The following is a 14,574-nucleotide window of genomic DNA, read 5'->3' as shown; positions in this document are numbered from 1 at the left end:
GTTTGGAAGGACTTGTACGAGACAGAAGGCACAGTGTGACTAAGGCAGAGGCAGTGAGATTGGCTTTGGAAGAAGAGGAGTTGCAATCTACAGTGAAGATGTGAGAGAGAGAGACTCCATGCCAGACCCAAAAAAAAAAAAAAAATCATTTGACGAAGTGCATTTTATTATCACCCCATTGTGGGATCTTTCTAAGAATGTTTCTCAGAAAATCGTGTGGAAAAGATTGGCTACCAAATACCAGCAGTTTTCAGGGACAGATTTTCATGAATATTTCTAGAAGAAGACTATCAGATTGCCTTACTGGGTCTTCCGTAATTATCTTTTCTTCCCCGTTCCACCACTCCCTCACCCCCCACCCCCTTTTATTTTAAATACAAATAAGACATTCTGGTATGTTTCAGTACCACATGAATGAATACATTTGTGCAGTTGAGGAGTGCAGCTTTTAAGTAGTAGTAGGGTTTAGGGCCATAATGCAGGAAAATGTTAATGAATCATCAGATAAAAGCTGGAAAGAGGTGATACCGCAGGGCCCTTGGTGTACTTGGCAGCGTATGAAATGTACCTTAGATATTCAGGAATCCTGCACAGGACTTTCTAAGGGAGAGCCATTATACCTGAAAGCTAAGACTTTAGTGTGCTTCTATTCACATGCATATTTCTATGCCACATCTTTCAAAAGGCCTTTCCTTTGAAACACAAAAAGATAAACATGTCTTTGAAATGGATAGGTGATCGCTTTGCCACTTTTGAAATCTTTCTCCATTTCATAGCTGAGATTTTTTTTTTAACCCTAAAATTAAGACCGACTTTTCTGTTCACCTGAGTAGCTTTTTACACATTGCTGGACTCTAGAGAACCATTGTCACAGTCTTGAGTTTGGGCACAAAATCAATGAAAGGAAATTAAACCCTGAGATAGGTGTTCCATCTGCATAGGATCATATTTTTGCTTGAGTCTCTTCAGTTCATTGTTGTGTGACTGTTAAATAAATACAATACCTTCATACTCAGAGGAAACCATGAATTTGAAAGTACTTACAGAGTACCATTTATTGCTTAGTGTTGAAAATACTACAGTATTTTAAAATCCCAAGCCTTAGATTTGGAGCCCGAGAGCTGGCCTGATCTGGTTTAGCACTTATACCTATGGGCCAGTAAGCACTGTATGTAATTTTGGTTACGCATACCATTCCTGATAGATAAAATGAGGACAGTAGCCTCTAACTTTACTTCTTCCTTGACTGTTTTTTTTTTTTTTTTTAAATGTAATCAATTGAGATAAATGACTGCTTCCTAGTCATATTTGCTGATGGGGAGTCCAAGTCTCTACCAGCCTCCCAACAGTTTTAACTTTTGCTTTGATGGAATTGTTCTCTTGTAAACATGGAATCTTTAGATCATCTGCTTTTCCAGGGACTTTCTTCGTATGAATATCACATCCCTCTGGATTATGAGGACTAGAGTCATGTAACTACTTAAAAATTGTTTTGTTAGCGATTTCCCTTAGCTATTAATACCTTGCTCTTAGGAGATGGTTGTCAGTAAATATTTAGTGCATTAAAAAATGAACATTGACTCAACTTAACAAATAGCAGAAGAATTTCAGAGACACCAGGAGCTTTCAGTTCAGTTCAGTCGCTCAGTCGTGTCTGACTCTTTGCGACTCCATGGATTGTAGCACGTCAGGCTTCCCTGTCCATCACCAACTCCCAGAGTTTGAGGAGGTACTCAAACTCACGTCCATCGTGCCGGTGATGCCAACCAGCCATCTCATCCTCCTCCCGCCTTCAGTCTTGCCCAGCATCAGGGTATTTTCCAATGAGTCAGTTCTTTGCATCAGGTGCCCAAAGTATTGGAGTTTCAGCTTGAGCATCAGTCCTTCCAGTGACTATTCAGGACTGGTTTCTTTTAGGATTGACTGGTTGGATCTCCTTGCAGTCCTTACCTTCATAATTTAAAAGCTTTTCCCTCTTTAAAAAATTAATATATATTAGTTCATCTGTATTGGCCTTGTGGGTGGATACATTTGTAGCTTGTGAAAATGCCAGGGTTTTATTTTTTTTATTTTTATTTTTTTTAGAGGAGAACTGGTACAGTTTGGAACATTATAAGAAACGGTTGTGTGACTGTCCTTATTTTTAAATCTCTTCACCAAGGACTAAATCTTAAAGAAATGTAAATATTTCTTTTCCTTCAAGAGAAAAAGCATAACTAAAAACAACTCCCATCCTTCCGTTGGATGGGTCATCTGTTACTTATTTTAGCTGTCCTCTGTGACAACTTGAATATTTAAGTTGCTTTTCATTTTTCAGTATTATAAACTTTGTGATGAAAATTTTTTTCACTACATTTTTATACACACCTATGATTGCTTCAGATATTTCTAGAAATGAAACTGTGTCAAAGGCATTTGAGACATGTTGCTGTGAATTGTACCAATTCATATTCTCACTAGTAAATTATTAGTGGAACCCATTTCCACATACACTTATCAAAGGAAGACAGCCAGTCTGCTAAGTATACAGTAATGAAATGATTTTGTCAATCATTGTCTCACGAATTTTTCTATGACCTACCAAATGCTGCTTTCAGGAAAGTGTATGTACCCAGTACCTGTGCCCTAGACCGTTTTTTCAATCAGGAGGTACTGAAGAATGGCATGTCTCTCCAGTAAGTTTTAATTATTTTTAAAGTTTTGGCATTGGTTGGATTTCACATAGTTTTCCTCCTCGACCTTTGAGAACGCACAGTGCCAGGGACAAGAGGAGATCCACACGTGAGAAACCATGGTGGGTGGCAGTTCCATGCCCCTTACCAGCCTTAAGCCAAAGTTCTGTTGAATGTAGGTGTTCAGTGTATGGGCTTCCCTGTGTACAGCGTAGGGGTGAGCATCCTAGCTCTTAATGAGTGCATCCCAGAGATGCAACACGTGACTTTCAAAGCCTAGTATGAAATTATCTTTGGAACTTAAGAGAGCTTTGCCACATCTCCATCTTCACAGCCCCTCTCACTAAGGCTTTTAAAGCTCGTAACTCTGCTGAGGTCAGTCAGTTTTTCATCATCTAATTCACTTGGAGAGATGTGCTCAGTCTGGGATTCCGAGCTTGGTTGAGGCCCTCTTCCTGTCTGTGAGCTGCTTATTTTTGGTAGTGTTGGAAAGGTATTACCTTCGAACAAATAGAGTTGATTCAGTTTGGGGCTGGTGCTGGGGAGAAACCAACTCTATTATGTCTGTGACAGAGTTCAAAGGTTTGCTCAATGTTCAGGAAAGTTTTTCTTAAGTCGGTTTTCTGGCTTGGTATGAGTTACTGGTGTTGGCCTCGATGATATTTTAAAAACTCAAGTTCTAGGCAAAAGTGGGAGGAAGGCAGACTTGTCTTGGCCTCTCCCTCCTCTTCTGTCACAATCCTGTTCTCCCCTGACACGTGTCCTTCCTCTCAAGGATTCAGTGGTTACTCATACACACTTAGCTTTTGCTTTTGAAAGCACTAGGCTATTTAATTATGAGTCCCTTTTAGGGAGTTAACTGATGATAAGCTAAAGGGTAATAAATGGATTAGCCTTGAATTTCTCAACCTGGATTCTGAGGAAATCATCTCAGAAGGTCTTCAAGTCTCTGTGAGAATCTTTCAGGTTTGTTTTCTGTGCTATGGTTTCTATGATTCTTTCTATAATTAATGCAATCTTATTTTCAGTCAGTAGGATGGACCCTACTACACTTTTGAGGAATCCTAGATTGAATGACAGAACCTGCTCCCTCCTGCCGCATTAGCGTTAGCACACGGAGCTCTTGGAAGCAGAAAGGACTAACAAACTGAAGACAGTTATCGTTGTGTACTGCAGTGGATTCGCCGTGCGTGTGTCTCTCCCCACTGGCCTTTAAAGATGTCCTCACCCTCCCACCCCCTGGGCCTGGTCCAAGTTCCTTCTTCAGTAAGCTCTTCTGAATGAATGAATTTTAGGCTAGCCTGTCAGAGGGCTGGAAAAGAAGGAGAAATGGGTGAGAAAGATCCTCCAGGGGAGCATCTGTTATACACCCTTTAGATCCTTAATATAGAATCATGAGGAAGGCAGAATGAAACAGCTGAGGATAATGCAGCTCGTGTATCTGCCTGCTTCTCTGCAGTAAGGATTACTGTTCACAGGTTTCCTTTTAGCCCACGGTTTTCAAGAGGACACTGTGTGCGTGCCCGTACGTGTGCTGGAGCAAGTGCAGGAGAGTGTGCGTGTTAGAGTTACAGAGTTCCCTTCTGTGGGAGACAGACCAGCTTGCGGTGAGGTGGAGTGCACACTGAACTAGGTTGGTAATACCAATGCGATGCTTTCTGAATACAGCCATCCAATGTGTGTGCTTTTGAATGTACATAAGGCACTGAGCCCTACACAGGTAAGGCTGTGGACCTTGAGAATGACTGTGTCACATTCCTCAACCCTCCAGCACAAGAGCTTCCTGCGCTGGTAGCATACAGTGATTTCCGAGTTTCTGTCTGGGTCTTGCAAGACATCATGGGATGACCCTTAGGATGACCGTGAACTTGCTCTGTCTCACTGCTGTAGAAGAGCAGCGAGACACCCAGCTGTTTCAAGAGCAGAAAGGCCTTAGGTGTGTAACTAAGAAGTCTGAAAGGTAAGTATAGAAGGCTGGATACTGTTGTATTTCAGGTATTGTTTTAAACAATAGGCGGATTTCAGACCTTTTATTGACCTTGTTGTATAAAAGAAAAATATCAAGAAAAATGAATAACTTATAGTTAAGGTAGATGGGAGTTCTCCATATAAGCAGGGTTAATGGGAGCTGTGGGTGGGAGAGGGACAGGCAGTCACTTTGCAAAAGTGGTAGATCTCCCTTATTTTTAAAGAGATTAGAATAAAATTTTGCAAGTAGAAAGAATTCTGATAAGCAGCTTGAATTCTGACAGGAAAAGCTAGTGATATTAAAAGGAAATTAAAGCACAAACTGACTTAAGAACTGAATATGAAGGGTAGTTTGGTACTTGAGAGAAATCAGGGCTTTAGAGACTCATTCGAAAGACAACTTCTTAGAAATAAATAAAAGATTACACTATATGTGGTCTGGTAGCACTGTGATTCTTTATTAATTATACATTTATTTGTGTGATTTTTAAATTTATGTCTTTCTTCTCCAGTATGCCATAATAAGCTCCATAGAAGTAGGGCCAAGTATCTTGTTTGTTCACCATCACATTACAAATTCCTGGCCTAGTTTCTGGCACAGACCTTCAGTATTTGTAGAATGAAGAAATGAACAAATAATAGGAAACTTGGAATGCCAAATGAGTGTTTGGTGCATATGTTGAAGTTGCTCAGATGAAAAAACTGAGGCGTGAGATAAAATAGCATAACTAATATAGCTTGAGTATTATTGCAAGGCTGTCAATGAATGTAAGGATTTCTATTCTAATTAAAAAAAAAAACTAAAGAAAAAAAAAAACCCCTCAGACTCTAATTAGTGAAGTTTCTAAAGTGCATGGAATAAAAGTAGAAATGCCAGAAGAAGCTCTGTTTCTTTATATGAGAAATAGCAAAGATGGAATGAAAAGGTAATTACAGAAGCTGTGTATTAATTTTGCCAGGGTGCCCAGGAGACAGTGTGGTTTCCATGGAATGTGGCTTCTTTAGAGATAGTAAGCTTTGATGCTAGAGTTAAGCATCATTTAAAAATTTTTAATTCTGTTCTGTGTCAGGAAAGGAGAGAGGCAGAAGGAAATAAATTTCTGACAAGTGGAAGCAGAGGATTCCACAAAGGAAAAAGATGCTCCTACTGGGTCATTGCATTTGACTTTATTAAAGTTATTCATGAGGTGTGCAAAAAGCAAATATACCAAGGTGTAAAGAACATTTATTCCTCATTCATTTGCCCCTCTCTATCATAAAAATGAAATTGCTTAAATTAGGAAGTTTTTTTTGTTTTGGGTCCCCCCGCCCTTATTTAATGAAAGTCTAGAGGTGAGCAGTCCCAGGACTGGAATGGTAGCTTCAGTGTCGTCAGAGCCCCAGGCACTTCCTGTTTCGCTCTTGCATCCTAGTACAGAATTTCCCTCTTCAGGGTCAGCTCACTGCAGGGTGGCTGCTGGAGCTCTGGCCATCACATCTACACTGCACACTAGAAGAAGGAAAAGGGGCAAAATGACTGAAAAGATTCCCTGTCAGCTGAGGTCAGCTGTCTTTAAGCAGCCTACCTGGAAGTCCCACGCAACAACTCTGCTTATGGCTCAGCCGAAATAGAAGCAAACTGGAAATTTTAGTTGAGTTGACCATATATTTAGCTTCAAATGGAGTTATATAAGGAGGAAGGAGAGATTTTCGTAAGCTACTGCTAATAGTCTTTTCCCTGTGGAAAGATTCCACAGGGAATCTTCATTTGTCTTTGCTATGGAACTTAATAGGGTTTTTGAGTCATTGCATGCTAAGTCCCTTCAGTTGTGTGCGGATCTTTGTGTCTCCAAGAACTGTAGCTCACCAGGCTCTTCTGTCCAGAGGATTCTCCAGGCAATAGTGGAGTGGGTGGCCATGTCCTCCCCAAGGGGATCTTCACTACCCAGGGATCAAACCCACATCTCTTATAGCTCCTGCATTAGCAGACGGGTTCTTTACCACTAGCACCACCTGGAAAGCCCTTGAATCATTAGGAACTGCTTAATAAATCAGTAGTTTATTGTTGATCACCAGTAATAAGGATTTGAAATAAGTAAGGCTGAGAAAAGTTAAGATATACTTGTAGATGCACACAAATGGTTATATGCAAATATTTAGGGATGCTCAGGACAAATACCTAGCCTTGTAAGTTTATTGCTTACACAAAGCATTACTCAGTGTTCAAAGAACAGAGATTAAGTTCAAATCCATCTACTTGATGATCATTCTTCAGGTTTGTGCGTAGTTGTATAGGTAAATTAATGGGGATCTAGGTTCTGATGGCTAGGCCAGGGAGCCAGGGCCTGTGGGCAGGAGTTGTATTGTGATGGAGAATCCTGTCTTCCACAAGGAGAAGCCAGGCTTTCTGCCAATTTCTGAACTTAAATTGTTCCACTGATGCAGTCATCCTGAAAGATAAGGTCCTCGTCTTTGTGTTAAAAACCGAGACTCGGTTTAAATAACCCAAACCATTCCTTGGTGTGCCTTTTAGAAACAGAATACTGAATCTGATATTCTGTGTATCTGAGCCAGTGTTGGCAGTTTGCAGACTATGTCTTGTTGACAGAATTTGCCTGAGCTCCAGGGGGTTCGGGGGACAGAAAGGAGTAAAAGGAGAATGTCTCGGAACAATGAAATCAAGACCATGGGTCTGAGAGGTGGAAGGTTCTTCAAGACGCCAACTACTCTATTCGAGGGCCACTTTTCTCACCAAGAATTGTCAGATCCCTTGCTCTGCTCTCCTGCCCACCTGTAAAAAAAACTTCAGCCTGTTCAGGAACACAGGGAAGGCAGAACTCAAACCTGCCAGCAGGCTGCCTTATAGAAGGTTTGTCGGGAGAAATACCGAAACCACTTGATCAACTGAAGTTGTTTTAGACAGTGATTAAAACAAAAAAAATTCTATAGCTCTTAAAATTGTTGTGGTGGAGATCAGTCAGTCTCTGTGATCCTATATAATTCTGTAGAAAGACAGGATGGTTGAGGAAGCATGAACTCTTTCTAGAGTATAGTTACAGCATATGACTGGACAGTAAATGACTGTCTCAGGGCTTCTGGGCCAGGAATTATAGCCGTACTGCATTTGCCCCCAGATGCTTAACTTTCATATTAGGGGAAGTATAGTTACCTGCAGCCAGCTGATTACAGACTATAACAGTTCCTGGTTGAGTGTTAATAACAAACTGTAAATAAGTCAGTTCTGAGTCCATCTACTTAACAGTAGGAATGCTCTTATTGACATTGTCAGTAGGAAGGCTTCTTCTGTTGGTTTGTGTAAACACTAGACGTTTGTTTGAACTAGCTAGCCAGATAGAGTAATCCTTGTGTTTGGGTGGATACAAGAGGGATGGAGACCAACAGTTGGTGGTGATAATTATAGACCAGATTAAAAAGAGGAGACCCACACTTGCAGTCAGTCTGCTCACATCCAAGGTCAGACTCGTTCCATCTCTCATCCACTCTTCTAAATAATCAGAGTCGCCACCCATCTGAATGGATGGTGTGCAGGAGTGTCCGTCTCCTCTGAGAAACTGTCAGATCACCAGAATTTAAATTGCATCTCAGCATGCAGTGTTGTGTAACATTTTATAAAAGAACTGACAAGAGCTAGTTAACAGATTTTTCTTGTGACCATTTTGATTTGGTCTTTTCTCATATGATACAGATAATGATCATGTTAGTGATAATAGAACCGAAATAAGTTTCTGAACCTGAGAAAATATTATAAGAATATACTATGTGCATGTTTTCTTTTGATTGAATTTAGAACTTGAAAAGATGCTTTTCGAGTCTAGCAATAATGTGTGTCTGCACATGCATTTTAAAATACACTTCCAAAAGGAAACTTTGCAAATGGAAAATGGCAGCATCTCACACATTCAGAAACTTGGGCCACAGCCAGCCCAAACGCGGGGATGATGCCCACGCTTGTTGATTGCCGTTTCCTTCTTACAACTGGCTAAAAACTTTGGGCATCAGAATGCCAAATGGGTAAATCCCCCGATACCCCAAAATAGAACTCGCAGGGAGACGGAAAAGAACTATTAGAATACTTGTATCTGAAGATCCACCTCACTGTTTTGCTCATGGTTTTGTGCTGTTCCTTCAGCTGTCTGTGGCAGGTATGATAAATTGGCTCAATAAACACCAATTCCAAACGCCTCCCTTCTCTTTCTTTACTCCAGAAGTGAGAAAACAAAATTACTTAATTTCCCAGCTGCTTTCGCAGCCAAGGTTGTGCATGATGTATAATTCTGGCCAAAGAGATGTAAGTGGGAGTCTCTGGTGAGGCCTTCTCTTCCCTTGTAACCTTCCTCAGAACCTGGGCATGCTCACTGGAGGTGTGATAGCCATCTTGAGACCCTGGGGACAAAAGCCAAGTGCTCAGGGTGGCTGGGAAAGGAATACTTCACGGTGTCCTTGGCACTTGCATCAGCCGTGGGTTTCTAACATCTGAACTTCTTATTGCATGAGAAAAATGACGTCCTTACTCGCTCAAGCTACTATCTGTAGCTTAAACTATTATTGTACTGATATTGCAATTGAACACAATCCTTAGCAATATTTATTTCCCTTTTACATAGCAGAGCACACTGAAGTGCTGGTCAGTTTGTAGGAGGTACGTAATAAATGTAGTAGTGCACGTTCTCCGTGTTCTGATGTTCATTTTAGACCTGTCTCTCTCCCATTCTGTTTTAAATAGGAGCAGAAGTTGGAATTCACTTTAGGATGAATAGGTCACTCTTAACATTATTTTAGTAAGTTGTGTGTGTCGTGTAAACTGAGTGCTCTAAGTATAATGATAAATGGGACAAGATTCCTGCTTTCGGGGACCTTGTGGGCTAACTGGAAAGACAACAGGTGAACATATATTGTTGGTACGTGGTGGCAGGTGCTTTGATCAAAGTCTGTGATGCTGTGAGAACACAGAGGAATCTTTGTGACTCCGAGCAATCACCGTTTATTTACCTCCTGATTCTACATGTTTGTCACAGTTTGGGCTGCTATCAGCTGGGCAAGTCTTTTCAGCTTGTCCAGGCTCACTCTTGCTGAGTTGGCTGCAGTTTGGCTGGTCTATGATGGACTCAGTGGGGAAGACTTGTAATCTTTCCTTCTCCAGCAGACTGGTGTTGCTATTCAGTCACTAAGTTGAGTCTGACTCTTTGCGACCCCATGGACTGCGGCACACCAGTCTTCCCTGTCCTCCACTGCCTCCCAGAGTTTGCTCAAGTTCATGTCCGTTGAGTCAGTGATACTACCTAACCATCTCATCCTCTGTCGTCCCCTTCTCTACCTGCCTTCAATCTTACTTAGAATCAGGGTGTTTTCCAAAGAGTCCAGCTCTTCCCATCAGGTGACCAAAGTATTGGAGCCCCAGCTTCAGCATCAGTTCTTCCAGTGAATATTCAGGGTTGATTTCCTTTAGGATTCACTGGTTTGGTCTGCCTGCAGTCCAAGAGACTCTCAAGAGTCTTTTCCAACACCACAGTTCAACAGCATCAATTCTTCCACACTCAGCCCTTTTCCATGGGCCGACTGTCACATCCGTACATGACTACTGGAAAAACTCCTTGTCCAGCAGTCTAGCTTGGGCTTGTTGATGTGACATCTGGGCAGGGTTCCAAGAGCGAGTCTTGGGTTGGGAACTGGCACTTCATCACTTCTGTCACATTCTGTTGGCCAGAGCAGGTCACAAGCACAGCTCAGATTGAGTGGTAGAAAAATAGATTTCACCCTTTCATGATGAGGGAGGCTAGAAAGTGTCACTAAAGGACATGAATGTAGAAAAGAGTCAAGAATTGTGACCGTGTTTGCAGTCTGCCACAGGGCTCTGAGGAAGCAGGGGGGAGGTGAACAATAAAGGATTTATCTCAAATTTTTAAGATTCAAGATAATAGCATGCTCCTTTTCATTAGCTCTTAATAAAAAGTGATAGTGTCAGCTACCATATAGTAGTGTGCATATGTTAATCCCAAGTTCCTAATTTATCTTTCTTCCCCACCCTCATTACCCCTTTTGATAAACTTAAGTGTTCTTTGTGTGAGTCTGTTTCTGCTTTGGAAATATCAGTAAGTTCATTTGTATCACTTTTTAAAAAGTTTCCACATGTAAGTGATATCGTGTGATGTTTGTCTTTCTCTGACTTACTTCACTTAATAATCTCTAGGTCCGTCGGTGTTGCTACAAATGCTATTATTTCATTCCTTTTTGTGGCTGAGTAACAGTCCATTTATATATATCTATATACACATGCTAAGTCACCTCAGTCATGTCTGACTCTCTGTAGCCCGCCAGGCTCCTCTGTCCATGGGATTCTCCAGACAAGAACACTGGAATGCGTTACCATGCCTTCCCCCAGGGCATGTTCCCAACCCAGTGATCAAACCTGTATCTCTTAGGTTTCCTGCTTGGCAGGTGGGTTCTTTACTACTAGCACAACCTGGAAAGCGCGCACACACACACACACCCCCTTCCTTACATCTTCTTTATCCATTCATCTGTTGACGGACATTTAGGTTGCTTCTGTTCATGCTAAGTCACTCATTTGTGTCCGGCTCTTTGCAACCACGTGGACTGTAGCCCGCCAGGCTCATCTGTCCATGGGATTCTCCGGGCAAGAATACTGGAGTGGGTGGCCATTTCCACCTCCAGGGCATCTTCCTGACCCAGGGATTGAATCCGCATCTCTTAAGTCTCCTGAATTGGCAGGTGGGTTCTTTACCACTAGAGCCACCTGAGAGGGTGCTTCTGTGTCTTGGCTCTTGTAAACAGTGCTTCTGTGATCGTTGGGTTGAATGTATCTTTTCAAATAAGTGTTTTCTCTCAATTTATGCCTAGGAGGGGGGTTACTGGATTGTATGTTAGCTCTATTTTTAGTTTTTTAAGGAACCTCCATACTGTTCTCCATAGTGGCTTCAACAATTTACATTCCCACCCACAGTGTAGAGAGGGTTCCTTTTTCTTCATACTCACTCAGGCATTTATTATTTGTAGGCTTTACTTTTATGTATGTATTTTATTTTTTGCTAGATTTTGCTTTTTTTGAAAAAAGGATGTTGAAGAAAAATGTCAAGGCCACTCACGGAAGTTCTTTCTCTCACTGCCTGAACTGTTCCTATTTTTTTATTAAATTCTTTGTTTTATATTGAAATATAGTTGATTATTGACAACGTGTGTGTTAGTTTCAGGTGTATAGCAAGCGATGAAGTTATATATATATCTGTTTATTTTTTCAAATTCTTTTCCCATTCAGGTTATTACGGAGTATTGAGCAGAATCTTCAGAGAGCTTTGTATGACTTATCATCTTTAATCCCCCAAGGGTCCTGGTGGTCTTTATTATTACCCTCCCCATTTCACAGATGGGAGACAGCTCTTGAGTTATATTCCATAGCCGTGGAGCCATGACTTGTCAGTCTGTCTCCAAAGTGTGTGCTCTTCTCACTATTCCGTTAAGAATCTTACGTGCAGTGTGCCATGGACGACATATTCATGTGTTTTAAATGAAACATTTTAAGAGTTATGTTCAGTGGAGCATTCCGTCTCCTAACTTGGTTTATTGCCTCTGTATTTAGTAACTGGTCCCTGGTGCCTGAGATTGGAAGATGTTTTGATATAGAAAATGAAAATGCCTTTTGTTTCCAGTGATCCAGTAATGCCTTGTCCTCCAATATAGGTGACAGAACCCCAGATCTCAAATGATTGTATTTGGAGATAGTTCACCTCCTCCTAACTCCGTTCACTTATCCTAGACCCCCAAAATATAAACCTTTATCAGGTTTTTGATAGTGCTGAAACATATGAAAGATACTGTCATTCTACTTTGAATTTATAAGATCTACCTTCTCAAAGAGAATCTTGGTGGAAAACATGTTTTAGTCTTGTATCAAATAAGAATTCATGTTTTGAAGGTCAGTCCAATTCAGTTCAGTCGTTCAGTCATGTCCAGCTCTTTGAGACCCCATGAATCGCAGCACGCCAGGCCTCCCTGTCCATCACCAACTCCCAGAGTTCACTCAAACTCATGTCCATCGAGTCACTGATGCCATCCAGCCATCTCATCCTCTGTCGTCCCCTTCTCCTCCTGCGCCCAATCCCTCCCAGCATCAGGGTCTTTTGCAGTGAGTCAACTCTTCGCATGAGGTGGCCAAAGTATTAGAGTTGCAGCTTTAGCATCAGTCCTTCCAATGAACACCCAGGACTGATCTCCTTCAGAATGGACTGGTTGGATCTCCTTGCAGTCCAAGGGACTCTCAAGAGTCGTCTCCAACACCACAGTTCAAAGGCATCAATTCTTCGGTGCTCAGCTTTCTTCACAGTCCAACTCTCACATCCATACATGACCACTGGAAAAACCATAGCCTTCCTTGACTAGACAGACCTTTGTTGGCAAAGTAATGTCTCTGCTTTTTAATATGCTCACCACTGGACAAATCACATCAAGTATTTTTCCTATCATGGATGGAGCAGCAAACTATGCAGAGTGAATATGAATGCAGAATTTTTAAATTTTAGGTTGTAAGGACCTCACAGGTATGGAACAGTGTGGCCATGTCCAAAGCAGTGATCAGGTCACAGGCACCTCTCTGTGCTTCTTTTTTGGGGGTCTCCTTACAGGGTCATCTCACGAGGCTGTTTCTTTGATACCTTATATAGTATGAGGACTTACACACAGTACAGCAGTGTGTGGAGGGTGCGTGTGCGTGTAATTGTCTGTATGCATACACGTATAATTGCTTTGTGCAGGGCCATATCCGTGTACATAAGTGTGCATTTACATTTCTTTGGAAATAGGAAAGTTGCTTTGACTTACTAGAAGCACTGACCACTTAAAATTTGGCTATTATAGAAAGTGATCAGACTAAAATACAATTGATGTAAGTACGTACTACTCCAGACAGTAGGGTTGGTTAGCCACATAGCAACAAACTGAGTTATCAGGATGACAAAGTGACAGTAGTTTACAGAGTAAACAAAAAAGAGCCGCAGATACGACCTGGGGCCATCTCAAGACAACATAGATAACAAAAGCAGCCCACCTGAATATTATGGCGCTTGTACTGCTGGTGAGTACAGTTCAGAGGAGGAGCGCTGTGGCGGGGGAGGCCATGAGGAGAGCTCTCAGGCAGTTTCAGATCCATCAGTGGCTTGTGGACGGGCCTAGCAGCATCCCTGTTTCGCGGCACCTTTGTAAACGTTCTAGTTCTGTTGGGACTTCTCTGGGGGTCGAGACTCTGGTGGTTAAGATTCTGTGTGCTTTCCCTGCAGAGGGCATGGCTTCTATCCCTGGTTGGGGAGCTAAGATACCACATGCAGTGCAGCCCCTCCCCCCCCCAAAAAATGTTCAGTTGTGGGAAGTAGTTTTGCTATAATTCTTCCAAAACACTGATTTATTTTTCACTTTGAATGGCACACCGAGTAGTGCGTTTTTCATTTTCCTTTCATTGTTCTAGAAACCCAGTAGTGTCCCGAGTTGGTGTGTGCTCAGAATCACTTGAGATGCTTGCGAAGCTTGCAGCCTCTGCACCCCATCCCCAGAGATTCAGGGTGTGACCAGGGAGGTCTGCGGTTTCACAAGCTCCGAAGATGGCTCTGAAACCAGTGGTCCCCATTCCTCTCCCCAAGGGCTCACAAAATAGGATGGCGCCCCAATTCCTGTCCTTGGGAAAACCTGCATCTGGAGCTCAGACATCCCCTGAAAGGGACATCTGAAACCACTCATTGGCCCCTTCTCCCTTTTTCACAATCCTTGCATAAGCCCATTTGGCTCATTCTCCCAACAGTGAGTGGTCACCTCTTTACAGTGATAAGGACTGGCCTGTATTGGCAGGAGGCTGGGCCCTCTCAGTTATTCACAGTGAATAGGGGTGGAGAGCACACTCTTCCTGACTCAGGTCTGATCCTCCCCCCAACCC

At 42.1% G+C, this 14,574-nt stretch overlaps 1 protein-coding gene across 2 annotated transcripts in view; it reads left to right on the top strand.

The window, feature by feature from the left end:
• The window catches only part of CHCHD3 (coiled-coil-helix-coiled-coil-helix domain containing 3), a 293,253-nt gene that overhangs the window by 214,617 nt on the left and 64,062 nt on the right, over positions 1 to 14,574 (top strand). The gene's annotated exons all lie outside the window — the stretch shown is intronic.

The sequence above is a fragment of the Bos indicus genome, chromosome 4, assembly GCF_029378745.1.
Source record: "Bos indicus isolate NIAB-ARS_2022 breed Sahiwal x Tharparkar chromosome 4, NIAB-ARS_B.indTharparkar_mat_pri_1.0, whole genome shotgun sequence".
In the NCBI taxonomy this organism is placed as follows: Eukaryota; Metazoa; Chordata; class Mammalia; order Artiodactyla; family Bovidae; genus Bos; species Bos indicus.
This window is presented reverse-complemented; position numbering and strand designations above follow the sequence as displayed.